The following is a 19,650-nucleotide window of genomic DNA, read 5'->3' on the forward strand; positions in this document are numbered from 1 at the left end:
CTCATTCGGACGGCTGACCGACCGGCCAAAATCTGGACGGCCAAGGTTATCTTTCGTTAGGACGAGTCAATCAGTTTGTTTGTGTTGATCCAGACCTCTCAATTCAGAAGCGTGCAAGTGCTTTGAACGTGCATAGTGTCGTGCCTGAACGTCAAAACAAACTTCCGCTTACGAGCGCGTACAACCTATTAATTATAAAAAAATAGATAATGAACATTTGTACAGTAGCTAGTATTTAGCCACTCGGCTCTACTCGACACTCGTGTGTCCCGATGTACTCGTCTCGTATACAAACTAGTGAATGGCAGATACTCAGTGACTAATTAATTGTACCATATTGTTAATCAATAACCCTTGGCTTTCATAGCGGGTATTTTGAGTATATACATAATTGAATGGGATGTAAGTACACGCGTATGTATGTATGTATGTATGAACATTTATCAGGAAGGTATTATTGGGATGATGTTGATTGTTTATTAGAGTGATTTTGTAATATTTATTATGTTCATATATTTCAGAAAGAGAGTTGAACAGTAGAGATTAAAAACTAGAGATTATGTTACTCTACGCCGCGCTCAGCCTCATCTAGGAGTAGAAATCGAACCCCCAGCTGTCACGCTTACAATCAGATCAGATGTCGTGCCACTGCGGCACGACTATTTACTTGCTTCACGCTGTATGCAGCACATAGCAGGGTAGGCAGAGGGAATCTGGGAACCTAGTTGTAAGACACTACGTTCCAATTATCACGCTTCCGTTCCCCTCTTTCTACCTAACTTCTTAGGCATTGCGTGTTAAGTGGCGGAACTCAACGCCATGCTTTGCCTCTTTACCAGAACAAGAAATTGAATATATTAAATATTGCATTCCCCCGAGTGGGAATCGAACCCGCAGCAGCTTACGTTTGTGCCCTTGCGTCACAACATACTTGACCTATTATTTTTCTGACTTTTGATACACAATAGTGCAAAATCTTTATTATTATATAACATGTTAAACAGTAAATGAATTCGGAAAATAGTTTCAAAACAGAAAGGTGTAAGACGTAAGTTCCTAAGACGGTAAAGCTCGGACGTGACTTAGAATACCACGTTGTTATACTTGTTAAGCGCGGTCGGTCGCTCCTCACCAACTACCACTAGTCTGTAATATAACGGAACACTCGTATATTGATAATCCTTCCTTTATGAGACTAACTGGGAACAGAGTGATCCCAATATGAGTGGCAGAAATCAACGCCGCGCTCTGCCTCGTTACCAGAGTGAGGAAATAAAATATTAAATATTTTATTTCCTTGCGTAGGAATCGAATCCACAACAACTCCAATGATAACATTGATGACAACCAAAATTACATAAAAAAGTAAATTTTAAAAATGTTCACTTTCCAAATAGATATAGTATTTACAGTAACCCGCTCCGACGCGGGGTCGGACGAGAATGCATCTCACGCTCACGTACGGATTGAATTCGCTAAGACAACCTCGGTCGGTAAATATTTATGTTTTTCGTTCTAAAATGTTTTTATTTTCTACTGAATTTTGATCTAGAGTTTAGAACTCGATGCATCTTCATGTTATATGGAGCATGTATGTGAGGGAGAGGATGCTATTCGTATTTTTAAACTGAGAAAACCAGTATCGGCTAAATATATATATATGACGGCGCGTTGCTATGTATTAGTTTTAATTATAATTTCGCAATTATTACGTTTGGATGTTAATTGTTTTATGTAATGGATTATACAGTATTGTATTAGAAGAATATTTCAAATGGAGCGGGTAACCCCGAATAGGGTAGTAGGTGTAGCCACAAAGAATAGCGGATGTCATTGGTTGACACCTATGGCGTGAGATGTTCACCAACTAACCTATTGGCTCCTAATCTATTGTAATTTCGTTAATCTTGTGATATTTATTGTAAAACTGTTATGTAAACGAGTAATAAGACATTGTAGAATATAAGTGTGACTTTTATTTAAACATCTCTGTTGCTTCAACGCCCACAAACGAATAGTAACAGCCAAGACCGCTTTGAGGCCCCTTCTGATGCTTCTACATATATATATAAGTTTTTTAGCCATATATATTATATTCGTTAAACAAAAGTACGGACGTACGTCGTCGTGACCTGGCGACCCTCAAAAACTCTTTATCAGCTCCACGTTGTATCCCGCACACAGCATAGTAGGCAGAGAGAACCTAGTGTCAAGACTCTGTTCTCCACTTTCCGCCGAATTCAGGAGGCATTGCGTGTTGAGTGGCGGAACTAAACGCCGCGCTTGACACCAGAGCGAAGAAATGGAATCATAAATTTAAGTAAATATTTCATTTCCTCGAGTGGGGATTGAACCCACAACCAGTCGCGTTTACGACTGGCCTCACATAATAATATTATATTACTTAGAAACTAAATATTTTAACGATCGACGCTGGAGTATAATTTAAATAGAACAGTCAATTTTAAGTCCAAGTAAGGCTATTTATTATATAAGAAAGAATAATAATAAAACTACGAGATCTTTGAGAAAATTATAAAGCTTATAGATAACTTAGATACATTCTACATTGATTTAGAAGCTAAGGTAGAGTTGGCGGTAGATATAATCTTACGAGTATTTGTAATTGTAATAACGAAAATTGTTATTTGGTTTACCTTATTTGACACTCGAAGTGAATGTAAAAGAGTTTATCGTAAGTAAATTTCCTGACTTTTGTTATTTACCACTTTTGGTTCCTCAATATACATATATATACGAGTATATACATACAAAATGATTTCACATTAATTAATTATCAGAATATCCGAGCTGTCACTTAGGCCCGCAATGACGTAAACTGCGACCAAACAAAGAAACTTCAAACGATTTCCACGAACTCCCAAACGCTTGATCTTCACCCACTTCGAGTGGAACTGAAGTCGAAATTGAATTCTAAACAAAATATATTTGGTATAATCAACACAATCGGCACAAACAACTCGGTCGGCTCCGACATTTGCATTGAGATATCTTGTTGTTGAACTTTATAAATTATTTCGGACGTTTTCAGAACAACAACAAGTTTTTGTTGTGTTATCAATCGACTTTAACCGATTTTAAATGAGAAATTTTTATATAATTTATTTTAATATTTTTTTTTGTATTACTAGCTAGGATATCACAGTGAGCACGAGAACGAGAGCAGTAACACACACATAGGTGTATCTACATGTAGTGTTTCAATTAACAGGCAGAGAAATAAATAATTTATAGCAATTATTCGTATGCCGCAATTTTACACTGTAACGTGCGCGCCGCGGGCGATTCCGATAAAACCAAATTTAAAAAAGATGTCAAATTTATATATTATTTTATATATTTCTTTTGTTTCATTTTAAACGCGTTGTAGACATTTTAACTCCGATAATCTTTTTTGAATGTGAGCTCATTTTGAACCCATAAGCAACACGCCACGGCACCACTGCATCCATGACATACCTATAAATATATAAAAACCAAACTAAAAATATTACACCATCTAGTGCAGTGGGCGTGTCTCGCCTCCCTTGCCAAGTCTGAATTCGATATCCGACCGAAGATATTTACTTTGCTTCTGTAGAATGGTAAATGATGGCTTCTAGGAAGTCGGTGTGAACTTTAAGCTGTATTTTACTAGCTAGGTAGGAGGCAGTACTTCCCTGTCTACACACTTGTGTATGACAACGTTGAATGTGCTAAAAAGCATTCATCAATGAATGGACTATCCGATATAAAAACATTTTTTTTCATTTTGAATCATTTGTTCCTGAGATTAGTTTGTTGAATCAAATTTACTCTACATGTATAATTGTATAGGAACAATAGGAACCGTATTGATGGGTTATTGTTCTTTTTTTCACGTTGTATATTTATAATTCATATTATTATTTTTATAATTTTATATCTTGAGGCCGTCGTGGTGCAGCAAGCAGCAGCAAGGGACGGTTGTGGGTTCAACTCCCGTTTGGGAGAATTTAATATATAATATTATAATTTCCTCGCTCTTGTAACGTGGCATGCAGCGTTGAGTTCCGCCACTTAGCACACAATGCCTTCAGAATAAGGCGAAGAACAGAATACGAAATTATCTTAATGGGAACGGAGTGTCTTTACAGGAAATTGAAAATAACTTAATAATAATCATATTACCAAGTGGGAATTGAATCGAAAATCGAGTCGGATACAAAAAGCGAAATAACATCATCTTTCATTCCATCCAAATACAATCGACAAAAATCTAACTAGTATTCTTATAAAGATAATGTACCCAGCGTCAGTTCCAACGTTACCGCCTCTCAAATGCAGCTTCCTGATTGGTTCATCTTATATGGGCGTGCGCAAGCGTTGAAACTGGTTGACAACAGAAATAAAGATTTATCATTTAAGTTTTTAGTTCATATAATTTATTGCGTTTCATAAAAACATATTGAAATAAATGCTGATTTAATACTAGTTATGAGCGCTTTTTATTGAAATACAAAATTATTACGAAAATTAACTTATGTATATTATTTAAGAAAAACAATATTTATATTTTTAAGAGATATTTCATATTTAGTATTTTAGAGGTTTATACGTAAATTTGTTATTATTAATTACAATAATCTATTTTATCTATTTACTTCATACCATTTGCGTGTACCTACTGCCCAAAAACACTCGCCTCAATGGCTTTCTCTTATTGTATATTTTAGGTTAGGTTAGGTTTTGCACGATTTTAATTTAAATAATCGAATAAACATATTTTTAAACAAATTTAAAAATTGTTAAAATAAATGATAATAATCATAGTTTTATGATTATTATCGTTTATTTTAACAATTGAATATGCTACCAAGTATCTTACAGAGGTCGTTGTGGTACAGTGGTACCTACAGGTTTTAACTACGCGACGGTTAAGTGTTTGATTCGGGGCATCATTATCATTTTCTCGCTCAGGTAAAATGACAACCACGCGTTGAGCGCCGCTACTTAACAAGCAATGTCTCGAAAATTAGGTGACGTGGGAAACGGAGTGTCTTAATCCTAGGTTCCTTCTACTTACCTTGTTATACGTACTCGTATGCGGGACAGCGTGAAGCTAAACAAAATGTAGGTATCTTCTTTATAATGAACCATCTCCGTGACCTTCCTCTTGACATTTCCAGAATTAATTTCAGTAAAAGTATAATTCTGATGTTGAAAGAACCATCGCGAACGCCCATCTGAACTTATTCTATTAGATAAAAGAGTTATTTTGAATTTCCCTTTTAAAATAAAATATACTTTGCAAGGGCCGGGGACAATGGAAAATAAAACACTATTATAACAAACGTATAGTTAGTTCTACAAAAAATATATTTTACTGGAATAATAAAATAATACTGTAATAGTGAAGCAGAATTAGATCTTTCCCCGTGTAGTGGGGTAGGCTGTATTAGGTAAGCTTCGTTCTGGTAGAGCTTGGAAACGTTTTATTTCCAAGTGCACTCTGTACCCCGCTATCCCGCACGTACCAGGGTACCAGGGTAGGCAGGAGGAACTCACGAAGGTATATAGGGACATAAAATATGATAGCTATGTGATCCCAACAATACTAACATACTTGATTATATTACGAAAGCCCGAACCAAATTAACGGCAGCTATTAATTTAATAGTTATAGTATATTATTGTTGGGGTCTCGGTTATACGATACGTGCGTCTGTGTAATTATAATAACGGGTACTTCCTGCTGTATCATATATTACACTATATACCTACAGTACAGGCCAGTCGGCCCGTACCGACGGGGGTACGGTGTTTGGAAGTGTCCTGACACTATCAAGACAGCGAGCGTGCTGAATAGTGAAACTCAACGCCGCGCCGCCTCCAATATCCATAGAAAACCATTTTACTCCAAAATATAATATACCCACAAACTACAATTCAAAAGGACCTTTCATTTGATCCAAGTTCGAAGTTCACCTCAGCGCCGGGCAGAGTTACCAACTATTCTTGATTCTGTTGAACAATTATTAGTAATAACAACTTGAGAGATGCTCACAGAGCCGCATACGTATTTTAAATAATGGTTGGTTGCTTTGTTTGTATGTCTGTCTGTAGAATATATGACATAAATAAAAGTGGAACCCGTCTTGGCTTTAAACGCGACGGTTGTCAATTCGATTTCCACTCTGAGGAAGGAATTGTTTTCATTCCTCACTGGTAACAAGACAAATCGCGGCGTTGACTTCCTCCGGTGATCCTATGACAAGAAAGTGCTACTAAACAACTGCATTATAAAATTTTTATTATAGATTCATGAATAATTTTTCTTTGCAAAAATGAACAAAGATAGCCAAAAAAGACTCATTTAACTCTACTGGCCCTGAGCGAGGCGCAGGTGAGAGCTACTATATGTCAATACTATTATAAATACTAAGTTTCGGGGGATGAAATATTTAATATTTTCATTTCCTCGCTCGGGTAACGACGCAAAGCAACCGGCAATTCGGCGATGCGTGGGTAACGGAAATGTCTAAACACTAGGTTCCCTCTGGCTTTCCTGTCATGTGCGTGATACAGCGTGAAGTAAAAGAAAATTAAACACGACAATTATTTTGTTTGTTACATTGACATGTCTTATATTATAGAGACAACAATAGAAACGGTACGGTCGGTGCCCGTTGTCTCTGGCTACCCTACTAGGGATAAAGCTTGAAGTAAAAAAAATGCAGGTCAAAAGTGAATGACGTCAAGAATCCATTCAATAAGTCCCCGTCGTCGGCACAATATCAGTGACAGTCGACTCAGGCAAAAGGAAGCCTACGCAAGTCTTGTCGCTGTTGCATGTAGACTCCATGCCGTGGTATTCATATTGGAATAGTTCCACTGAACAGGTTCCAGATTTTATTGTGGAAAATGAGGTATAGGTTCGACGTGTTACAGTGTTTCTCTGATCGTATGTATATGCTGTTCGTATCTATCTGTCTGTCTGAGCATGGTAGATATAAGAAAAAAATCATTATTGGTCATATTAAACATAACAATGATTCTTAAATTTTTATCATTCATCATTTTAAATGTTATAGAACCTTTTTTTGCAAAATTTTTAAATGTTCTTCCACACTTAGAAAATGGAAATACGCTTTGTATAAAAAAATTAAACGCATGGCTCAGTGGTCAGAGCGCTCGGACGGTTTCCAAGAAGCGTGATACTTAGTAAAGACAGAAGAATCCCCGGCGCGGAGCCTGTATGAGCTGCACGGGCTCCGAGGCCCACATAGAATATTCATGGCTCCCCGGCGTGGAATTAAACTATCCGACGCTACTAACTACATAAACGCGAATTACCATTTTAAATAGCTTTCAATATATCTTTTTTAAATTACAACTTTTAATCGAGAAGCTTAGTTAAAAGTTTTATGATGATTGCTGGCTTTTTGTTGAGCTTCAGTTGAAATGTATTACTTCATGTTACTTAAATTTGTGGGAAAAGAAAGAAAAGTCTGGAGTTACATTCTGTTTTCCTTTTCTTTTCAGCTTCACGCTGTATCCCTCATATTGCATAGTAGGCCTCGTGTTAAGACACTGCGTTCCCCCCTTTCCGCCAAATTTCTGAGGCATTGTGTGATGAGTAGCAAAACTCAACGCCGCAATTTTACTTTGGTACCAGAGTGAAGAAGTGAAAACATTAATAAATCATTATTTATTCTCTGCGTGGGAATCGAACCCACGACCGTCACGTGACAACCTCACGCTTGTGTCCCTTCGCCACAACGGCAACAACATTGATTCTGTTAGTTGTCAATCTGGAAATAATACAAAGTTTCGCCACTCAACACCCAATGTCTCGAAAACTGGGACAAATGTTGGGAACGGAGTGTCTTGACACAAGGTTTCCTCGGCCTGTGCTGCCATGTGCGGCCTGTGCAAGCCTCAGCTTGTACCTGAGAAAATAGAGAATAGATAGAATAGGGCGAAGTTAAATTCTATTTGTCGTCAAGGAATTCCTTCTATCATTCAGTTCTGGCAAGAAAAAGTGAATTCGAAGGAAAAACGAGAACAGAGTGTTTTGACACAAAGCTACATTTTTTTGGCGCATAACCAATATGTTTTCTAAGCAACATGTATAGTTGCGACCCACTGTACTACTGTATACGTTGCCTACATACACAGAGTAAGCATTAAACACTGAACAATATAAATGTAAAATATACGAGTTTTTGCTGAATTTCAGTACAGGATTGATTGAACGTGAGCCTAACGTTAAATTGCTTTCAAAAACAGTGGACCGAAAATCCTTAGAATTTCAAACAAACAAACGAATAACGCGGGCACATTATACTACCTGTGTATTAGTAGTAATTACTTTGTGGGAAATAATGCCAACTTTAGGTTCGATTTAATTATTTTTAATAGAGATCAGGCCTTCGTGGCGCAGCGGTACAGTAAAGTAAGGTAAAAAAAATGCTTTACGCTTTTAACATGAGACATGAGATAACATTTTCTGCAAAAAAATGAGGACCCAATATTGCGTTTTATTTACCAGAACGGGGAAAGTGGGATCAAACCTACTGCCGTCGTAAAGTACACTCGAGTACTGCCACAATGCTCCACCGCGGTCTCTATTTATAGAAACATAAATAAATACATAAAATCCATACACTTTAGAGATTATGTACGTGACACCGCAAAAGAAGATCGGATAGTTCAACCTTGAGCTTTTAACCTTATTATTATGATGGATGACACCTCTCAGGCGTAGTTCACGATAGTCTAAACTAATGACGGTGTGGTCATGAGTTCTAATCTGTCTTGATGACATTTCATACTGCATGTACTTAATAACAGTGTTTGGTAATGAGTATCTAAAATTGGGTTCAATCCTTCCCTAGTGTTAACATATTTCCGTGCCCCATTTTCCATCGAATTCTGGCGGCATAGCGTATTGAGTGGCGGAACTAAACGCCGCACTTTGTCTCGTTACCAGAACGAGGAAATGAAAATATTAAATGGCTTATTTCCTCGAGCAAAGAAGGCGGAATAGAACCTACAACAGCGTGTCATGCCCCTTTTACAGTCGGCCGACTGGCCTCAATCCCTGCTTAAGGATCTAAATAAGGAACATGAAAATGGTATATTATTTTTTCCCTATCTACTCGTACTCAGTTTAAAAATTAAAAATTAGAAAAAATAATTCATTCTCTCAAGCAGGAATCGAATCCACAACGGTCGCGTTTACATCCAGACGCTACCTCGGTTGTGCAATTTAACGACCATACTTTGCGAAACGCAATGCTCGCATCAGTATTTTCCAAAGGTAATTACGACTTTTGATAGTTAGAAAGAAAGTTTTGATTTGCACGTCTGCATAGCAGAGGGGCTACATTTTTTAGAATTTTTTTGTCTTTCCATTCTGTAATTTCGACCAATGTACATATACCTGTATATATAACACGGTTTTATATTTTTTTTAAAAGGAAAATAAGAAAAAAATATAGTGTTACGACACTCCACGTCCCGTTTATATGCCTAATGATATTTCTCCGAGCGGGAATCGTACCCACAACCATTGGGCATTCAGGTAGACACTTACTTTTATAGGGTCAATTTTAATAGAATAATAGATTTTTTTTTAAAAGTAAATTATTTGAGTTCAAGGCTTTAATAGACAAAAACTTAAGACAGGTGTTTAAACGAGACGCAAACATATATCCATCTCTTTCTACACCTGACGTATGACGTCACAACAGGTGGCTAGGACCGTTAGCGCCACAGCGTATAAATAAACACTAACTATATTTGGGTTTACTATAAAATTTGTAGTTTTATAGTATGTAATATTTTTAGTCTGTACAGGCAGATGGTAGGCGCGTGCGCTGGTGTGTTAATGATTAAGGAATAGATAAAAAAATGTGAGGTTATTTTTTAAGAATATTGTAAATAGAAATGTAATTTAAATTATTAGAGATCGCAGGTTCAAATATCGTTGATATAATTGAACTTTTGTGTGTGTATATTTTTCGTTCAATTTTGAAGATATCGCGCGAACTCAATGATGCGCATAATTATTTACAATTCATATCAAGTAATAGAACAATGTGCGGCGTTGAGTTCCGCCACTCAACACAATCTCTCTGAAATAACCCGTGACGTAGGGAAAAGAGAGTCTTAACAATAAGATCCCTCTACTTTTTTTCTCCTCCTAGTCAGCTGCTAGCACATGCGGAAGATGCGTTAAGTTAAAAATATGTTAATGAAAATACATCAGTAGGTAGTTATATGTAGTATGCGAACTAAATACACTACAATGATTAACATCGGACTGCGGTGGGATTAAAACAATTGGCTTGGGTAGGTTTTTGTCACCACAAAACCGACAGGTATATTAAAATGTTTATGACGCCATCGTGGCGCAGCGCGCAGTGGGACAGCGAACGAACGTAATCGCGGTACTTATGAGTTAGATTCTCGTTCTGGGTCATTTTATATATTATATTAAAAATAATATCAGAGAAAACTCTGCGGTAGATAAAGCGCGTTGTTAAAGTCCGTCACGAAATGTCTAGGAAGTTGCATTAGAAGTGGGAAATCTTAGTACTTTTAAATCTCTAACTCGATAACTCAATAAGTTAAATAAATTTAATATACAGGTATTTTATATATTTTTTTACTATTTTAAATATTTTCATTTCTTCGAGTGGGAATCGAACACACAACCTGTAGCGTTTACAATCGCACGCGTGTGCTCCTGTACCGCGACTAGCCTCAAGTTGGATTGGTCTCGTTTATTCATGTACGTACATTTCTATTCTCTATTGCCATATAACGTCTCTAGCCGGCTATATGCGGTAGATGGGTGAGGCCAGAGGAAACAAACATTTCATCGTATGGTATTTGAATGTACAACCGTCGCGTCTCTCAGCTGTCAGTCATTGCTCATACGTCCGAGCCAGGAGTTGTGGTGGACGGACTGACCAGGCTATGTCAGAGGTAACTTACCTAGTACATATTGCTATAATATAGACAAATGTATAGAATACTTTGAGAAAGTATGTTATACATCTGTCTACAGCAAAGGCATTGTAAACGTGACGGTTGTGGGTTCGATTCTTACTCGGGTGAATTAATCATTTTCATTTCTTTGCTTTGGTAACAAGTTAAAGCGCAGCGTTAAGTGCCTACTCAACATGCAATAATACAATCGCCTCTTCTACCTTTACCTTTAGAACGATACCGTTTGAAACAAAAAAATGTGATCAAAATTTACGAAATTCTAATCATATTCCATTATTTGATTATTCATTTAAAAAGGCACCTCTTTCATTTGTACTCGTATACAATAAGAGGTTCAATATTGACTCGCCGTGTAAAAACACAATAGCACTGTCGTAATGAAGTAAACTCAAAAAACGTGATTTGAAACGTCTCCGTCTTACCTTGTGTCAGTCTCTGAGGATTGTTCATAATAAATTAAATCGTCTCAATGAGTCTACGGTTGCTTCTCAATATGTTACTTGAAGTAAAGCAGTAAAAAGCTGACGGGTTTTACTCTATTATTTCCATTAACCTTAGAGGAATTGTATTCTAAAAGTTAGCATATTTTTATAGATATGCTAAATTATTCTAACATAATTTCCTGTTTTACCGGAGATACAAATATATATTTTTTTAGTGTCACGCAAATACTGGGGCATTCAAGTGGAACCTAGTAATAGTAAACTGTACCGTTCACGACAGTCCGCCCAATTTACATGAATTTTCACTTTGTTTCATAATTTCAAACTCAAACAAAATAGGAATCGATTCTACATTCGTCGCGTTTACAGTAAACCGCTGTACCGCTGTGCTACGATGGTCTTAACCCAGCTATAACTTCAACTAAGATATATATAATAGTAACCAAAAAGTTTTAAAAGAAAAAAGCACGTCCCAGTGAGCTCGTCACAATATGAACAAACAACATTTTTAGTACAAAACTATTCGTGGAACATTGTCGTATTTGATCTCGCTACTCCGTGACATAGATCCGGACACACTAATTAGAATAATAATATGTTTTCATGAAAAGTACATCTTTTTTACTTTTTGTGCCATCAAAAAAATGTGGTGTATTTAGACATTTCTTTATTTTTTTTGAATCAAACTTTATAATTTAACACATTTTCAGAATATTAAAAGTAAGAATTAAAATATGAATTAATAAATGTCTTTTTTAATAATTAGTTTAAGTTATAAAATTATTTTTATACGTTTTCTAAATAAGAATAATACTTTAAAAATATTAAAAATATTGTTGTTGTTGAAATGTTTGAAATTTCGGTTCCTTATCGTGAAATCTATCAAATATAAATGCATGCGAGTACATACGCGTGTATGAAGAAACAGTTCCTTCAATTTTAACGTACGTAATTACACATAATATGGTCCGTTTATTTTGAGAGTGGTGTAAGTCCATTTTCTTTTGTTTCGAGAAAATTAAAGGTTAGTATGTCGATGATCATGCAATTTCATTTACCGACCGATTTTAAGTTGTTCAAAACATGGGTTTTTTTTGAGAAATTAAACACGGACTACTTATATATAAAAAAAATACATTAAATTAAACATGAATTACGTGATAGCTCATTTTTCTCAAAAATGGACTTACACTACTTTCAAAATAAACGGTCCATATCATACTAAAATATAACCTGATATCTCAAGGATATTGCCTCTATTCTCTACACAATATAAAGAAAAATATGTCAAAATCCAAATAAAAAAAAAACAAATTAAAATCAAGAAACAAAACTTAAAGGAATAGAAGTAGGGCATGTACATGGTACTTCAGGCTGTCTTTACCAAATTCTGTTGACCTGATCACAAGCACATGCACACACCAGCTACGCACACACCCACACAGACTCGAGCCCGGCGTAAAAGCTTAAAGCTTTCAGTGCTCGCGTGACCGTGCCGGAGTGAGGACGTATCGAGTGTTTGCCCATTTCATATTACGTGGAAGGATTTGTGATTAAAAATTGTGTGTGCCATCGAGTAATGTTGTTGTGGTGCCTGTGGGTCCTTATTGGATGATATGGTGTAAGTTTAGTGTTCTGTTGTATGCTTGTTACGTATGGGCGGTATGGGCGGTTTGAATTGTGGTTTTTAGAAAATTTTGGGAGAAATTTAGCATTAGGAAATATTTGTTTTACATTACCTCGTGTTAAACAATTAACCGCTGCCATTTATAATGTGCCATCATGTTGTTATGTAAATGTAGTCTGTGAAACTAATATTCAACTCAGAAATTTTTAGAATATTCAATTCTAAATTATTACTAATGCTACATTTAATTGACATAGTTTCTTCTTCACAAATGATTCATAAAAATGAGAATAGTTTTGTCTAAAAGAAAGTATTAGATCAGGATTATTTGTAGCGTATCTTGTCTGTATGTTTATAATTAAACGAACTCAACGTCATCTCTTCGTTCAGACCGATTTATAGCAAAATATAAATAAATTATGATACCTGTAGCTATATATACGTCGACTCTACCATCAATTTACATTTCAAACGTTTTTTAACGGTCAATATAAAACTGGAATAGAGATTTAATGTTACATATCGAAAAGTCCATATTAAATGCACAATATTTACGCATTTATATGATATCCATCCAACAAAATACCAAAACTGTAAAGAAATGCTACAACAGTGATGTACCTAAAAAGAGATTGTACACTAAAATATTTCTGAAATACCATTGTACACTACCTACGTCACTCGTGTCTATAGCCTCGTGAGAATTTGACAGATGCCATGTAAACTTTTAACGCTTAGAACTGGTTAAATGGTTAAAAACTCTTCAGAGATTTTAAAGTAAAGTGTGTATTGTTATAATTTGTCTAAATTTGTCAATAAAATATTTAAATGAAACATCTTATTAGTCTTAAATTAATTATAGTTTCTCATGTGAGTTTATTACACTTTACTTTTTTTTACAGTCACACACTTGTGCCCCTAAGCTACGACTGGCTTCAACAATGTTATCATAATAAATTAATTATTTTTTCTTAAGAAAATAGACATCAAAGTTTCTTTTTTAATAAATAATTAATAAAATATAACATAGATAGCAAAGCCACTACAAAATCACGAAAACGTATAATATTTATTATTTTTCTTACTTAGATCATGCTGTATATATTTCACCTGTTTATACTACATTTATATGTTACTGTACCTACCTCAGATCTGATCAAAAAGAAACGCTTATATTGAAAATACTCGTTTAATAACACACATGGTAAAGCTTACCAAAACAAATTTCTTTTCTTTATTTATATCGCTATAATATTGTCTTATATTAAATATGTACATATGAGAAATAGATATTAGCATTTTTAAAACTTTACTAGAAAGATTCTGGGAAATATAAATAAAAAATCAGTTTCACGCTTATTCTTGTATAGCAAGGTAGGCAAAGTGAACGTAGTGTTAATCTTAGCACATTAATAATATATTTTTCATATACTCAAATCAAATCAAAAATATTTTATTACTCCACTTTATTACGTACATTCGGTAAAATTTGTAATTTTAGTATAACTATTTAATACAGCGCTTAAAGATATTAACTGATGTCGACTGTCTGATGAATCAGGGTCGCTCGTTCTGTAATCTCACCGCCCAGTACCTTCAGAGTTCGGTGGAAAGTTGGAAACAGAAGAGTTTTTATGGGAACGGAGTACTCTCTACCTACCTGCTACGTGCGGGTGCGGGAGCGAAAAGCCAAAAAAAAATTCTAATTAAAATTTCTAATTATCGTGTATATATAGTAGAGCTTTATCTCTAAAGCTTTTAACAAGACTATTTATAAATAGATTACTTGAATTGTAGAGCGTGTAGAACTATATGTACACACAATGGTCTCTACATAAGTCGTAAGCAGTTTTATTCATTATGTAGGTACTTTTAATTAAAAGCAAAGATTCGACCTATTTGAGGCAAGTAGGCTGTGCCAGGTCACTGGCTAGTCTTTTCAGGTGCACTGTACATATCTTTTCATGAAATTATTCATACTGCAATATTTTATTAAAACAGTTATATAATACAATCATTTTTCTTAACTCTGCTGCACTGTAGCTGCGTTTTTATCGTATTTAATTTAATTTAATTCAGTATTTTGTTTCAGTTCAGTTTAAGTTCTAGTTTTAATAGGTTTTGTTAATTTAATTCATTTTTAATTTACTAAATTATGAGTGAAAGTGAAGAGAACCTCATAATCACTGCCAATCATTCAGCCATTAAGCGTATATAAGCATATACACCTAATTTATAATCATGTGATTATAAATTAGGTGTATATTTTACAATACAATATGTATACAATATATAAGTTTTTGTTAATGTTAATAAAGTCTATAACTTAACAAAATTTACAGTAAAAATATGTCTCTAAATAATATTCAAATCCACGATAAAGATGCATAGGTATACAAATGTGTAATGGAAAATTAAATGTTACATTACATTAGGTATATGACGTTACAATGCTATAGACATAAACGATAGGATCAAAGTAGGTCGACCTTTATCACTAAGTTGGCTCTGGCTGTAATTAATTTCAACTCATGACATAACGTTTACAAAGTAAAAGATTAATAAAATTAATAAAGAATAGATACTGGTCATAGTTGATATTATATTTTACAATGTATTTGTAAAACAATGACGACTTTCGTTTTCTGGCATCTCATAGCAAATGTATCGCTATTCTTAATTGTACATGTTATAATTTAAACAATTTTAAATGTTCTAAATAGAAGTCTTCGTTCTATTTAGTGCTCATCGGTTACCGCAAGTGGATCTTTGTAATAACAACATGATTTAAGATCAGATATTACCATTCCGCGGAAAGTATCTTTGTAAGGCTTTAAAGAGAGTACGGAGATATTGTGCTCATATGTTAAAGAGACTAGAGACTAGGCAAAAAACAGAATAAATTAAGGTATACGCGAGCTAACACGCAAATTAGTTTAATTTGCGTGCCTACAATCTCTTAGAATTATCAGCGTTTTCACATTGCCCTTTCTCCTATCTCCTTTCTCCTTAATTCAAAACCAAACAACATCTCTACATTCAAAATAAACTTTTATTAATATACGTTTCATACCGTAAGAGCCATATCCATCTCGCGATGCATCTGCTTCATTATAATATATCGACAGGTATGTCTGAGTGTGCATGTGTATGGGAGCTTGCAGGGAGGTCAAGTGTAAAAATGTATTTTTATAAGCTCAGATGAAATGCTAACGCAAGCTTTCATTTAGTTTGGATTAAGTATTTTGTGTTTCAATTTTATAGAGATAATATTATAGAAGGTTATTTATATAATATTATCTAAGAGAGAGAGAGGCCAGTCGTGGAGGAGGGGCACAAGCATGTAACTGTAAACGCGACAGGTAGTGGGTTCGATTCCCACTCGAGGTAATGAAATATTCTTTTTTTTTCTACTCACCGAATAAAGTGTGAAGCTGAAAATAGAACCCATTGCACAACCGTCGCGTTCATAGTCATACCTTTGTGCCACTGGGCCACTACGGCCTCGTATATACTTATGTACATACACTTTCAAATATAACACATTAATTTAAAACATTACTTGTCTACTAAAACAGGATAACAATCTAGGTTAAAATGCAAAAAACATGGCAAGTCATCCGCCCCAATGTTGCCAACATTAATCATAATAAAGCGATCCAATAACGTAGTGTTGCCAGGATTTAATTAGTTCCATTGTATACAAAATTACTATTAGGTTGGTAGTTTTTTTGATTGATTCGTGGATATAATAAAAGAAAACCGATAACAATGCATCATTATCCTTAGGACTCTTTATTTTTGGTAGAGCTTAGTTTCGTTCCTTGTGTTTATCAGTAGGACTGCAGAGAGAGACTGGAGAGACTGCTCCCAGCCCGGCGCGGCGTAGTGTAATATCAACATTTAATTTGAAAGCAAGTATTAAAGACCAAATCGTATCGGACATGAATAAATCTCGCTGACCTAATTCCTATTCTAAATTAAAAATTCTGTTTTCACCAAAATATGTATCCGCCGAACTTCGTGTTTCATTTGCCGATGAAAAATATCATTGTTTTGTTTTGAATTTTCTATTGACAGGAAAATGTATGTAGAATTAATGTTGCCTTGTGTTTGTTAGGTGTAGGGGTTGAGGAGATGGTAATAGGTTTGTATTCAAAAATAAGGGAGGTGGTGTGTTTTTTGTAGCACGTTGTATCCCGCGTATAGAGCGAATTGAGTTCTTTTTTTTTTTTTTTTTATGGAAAAAGGACAAGGCAAACGAGCATTCGGGTCACCTGATGATGATCACCGCCGCCCACGACCCCGTGCAGCACCAGAGGAGCTACAGGTGCGTTGCCGGCCTTTGAGGTGGAGATAGACGCGCTTTTTGAAGGTACCCATATCGTACCGACCTGGAAACACTGCCGCGGGTAGGCTATTCCACAGTTCGGTGGCGCGTGGAAGGAAATTCCTACGAAACCGCACAGTAGTGGAGTGCCACGCATCCAGATGGTGTGGATGATATTTAAGTTTGTGACGTGCTGTGCGGTTAGAAAATTCGGCGGCAGGTAACAGGTCAAACAGTTCTTCAGAACACTCACCATGATAAATGCGATAGAGAACGCACAGCGAGGAGACGTCTCTACGCAGAGCCAAAGTGTCAAGCCTTTCACAGCTTACTGGGTCCTTAATGATTCGGACAGCTCTACGTGCGATCAAATGGGTCAAGCTGATACTGGGGTGCACCAGCCCAGAGATGAGAACAGTACTCCATGTGTGGCCGAACCTGGGCCCTATATAGAGCCAATCGGTGTTTTGGCGTGAAGTACCGTCTCGCTCTATTGATGACCCCCAGTTTCTTCGAGGCCAACTTGGCCTTGCTTTCCAGATGATCGCGATACTGGCAGTCACTCGAAACATTAAGGCCCAATATGCTGATACTCGGCGCGGCTGAAAGGGGAGTGTTCTGAAAGACTGGCGATACGATAAATGGGGTTTTTTTTGTGGTTAACGCGCAAACCTGTGTCTTCAGGGGGTTAAATTGGACCAGGTTCTTTTCACCCCATGAAGAGACATTCTCGAGGGATGCCTCAACAGAAGACACAAGTTTATTTCGGCACTGTTCAGCGTTTTCCCGAGAAAGACTTGCGCGGCCGGAGTAAACAGCGTCCACCGTGCTGTCATCTGCATAGCAATGAATGCTAGAATCCTCCAGCATGTCATTGATATGCAGAAGAAACAGCGTGGGGGACAGCACGCAGCCTTGGGGAACGCCAGCGTTCACGGGCATATGTTTGGAGCAAAAACCGTCGACAGCGACCTTGATGCTGCGCCCAGTGAGAAAGCTGGCGATCCACCTGCATAAGTTCTCGGGAAGCCCATAGGATGGAAGTTTAGCAAGGAGCGCCCCATGCCACACTCGATCAAAGGCCTTCGCCATGTCCAAACTAACTGCCAGGCCCTCTCCTTTGCTTTCAATAGCCGCAGCCCAACGGTGGGTAAGGTAAACCAGAAGATCACCGGTTGAGCGACCATGGCGGAAGCCATATTGACGGTCATTAATCAATCGGTGATCCTCTAGATAAACCAAGAGCTGGCTATTGATGATGCTCTCCATGACTTTTGAGAGTAGGGAGGTGATGGCAATAGGCCTGTAGTTAGATGGATCGGAACCATCGCCCTTCTTCGGGATCGGGTGGATAAGAGCGCTCTTCCATGAATCTGGGACTACGCTGACTGAGTAAGAGTGCCGAAACAAACGCGTTAGCACCGGTGTCAGCTCAGGAGCACAAGAACGAAGCACTAAGGGGGAGATGCCATCTGGCCCGCTCGACTTATGGATGTCCAAAGAGGACAGAGCTCGCCTTACAGCTTTTTGGCTGAACTTAACCTCAGGCATTGAGCTCTGGCACCGCGGGATGGTCGGTGGCGTTGATCCTTGGTCATCCAAAGTCGAGTTCGAAGCAAAGAGAGCGCCCAGGAGATCGGCTTTCTCTTTCGCCGTATGGACCAAGATGTCATTCCCCTTGCGTAAAGGCGGAAGCGAAGGCTGGCTGAAGTTGCCGAGTGCCGCCTTTGAGAGCGCCCAAAACTGGTGAGTTCCGGACGGGTAGCTCTCAAGCTTCTCGCCGATTTTGGCGATATGCTCGGACCTTGCTTTGGCAATTTGCCGCTTAAAGGACCTAGAGGCCCGGTTATACTCTCTTTTTGAGGCTTTCACTTTCACCAGTGCCTCGGCCCAGATTTGATATGCCTCGCGTTTGCTAAGGGCAGCGAGTTTGCAAGACGTATCAAACCAAGGCTGTGACTTGCCACCGATGGGCACTACAGTGCTAGGAATATAAAGTTCCATGCCCTGCAGAACCACGTCGGCAACAGCAGCGGCACAGGTACTAGGATCATCAGAAGAGAAGCAAACCGAGCCCCAGGGATAAGATGAGTAAAATGTACGCATCCCATCCCAATCTGCTGACTTGTAGTGCCAGACGCGACGAGTCGCGGGTGTTCTGCGACTGCCGCGCTTAATGGGCACGACACTCCGTACCAGGCAGTGGTCAGAAGACCCCAAAGGAGCATCGACGACAACCTGGTACTGTT

At 37.1% G+C, this 19,650-nt stretch overlaps 1 protein-coding gene across 9 annotated transcripts in view; it reads left to right on the forward strand.

Moving 5' to 3' along the window:
• Window positions 1–12,928: 12,928 nt before the first annotated feature.
• Window positions 12,929–19,650, forward strand: part of nrm (neuromusculin) — a 324,468-nt gene continuing 317,746 nt past the window's right edge. For all 9 annotated transcript variants that reach the window (XM_085190212.1, XM_085190294.1, XM_085189785.1 and 6 more), the window contains exon 1: window positions 12,929–13,065. The gene's annotated coding sequence lies outside the window, so the exon portion shown is untranslated. The remainder of the gene's footprint in view (window positions 13,066–19,650) is intronic.

The sequence above is a fragment of the Heliconius melpomene genome, chromosome 1 (assembly GCF_056956725.1).
Source record: "Heliconius melpomene rosina isolate 202511_hmr_F chromosome 1, ASM5695672v1, whole genome shotgun sequence".
NCBI lineage: Eukaryota > Metazoa > Arthropoda > Insecta > Lepidoptera > Nymphalidae > Heliconius > Heliconius melpomene.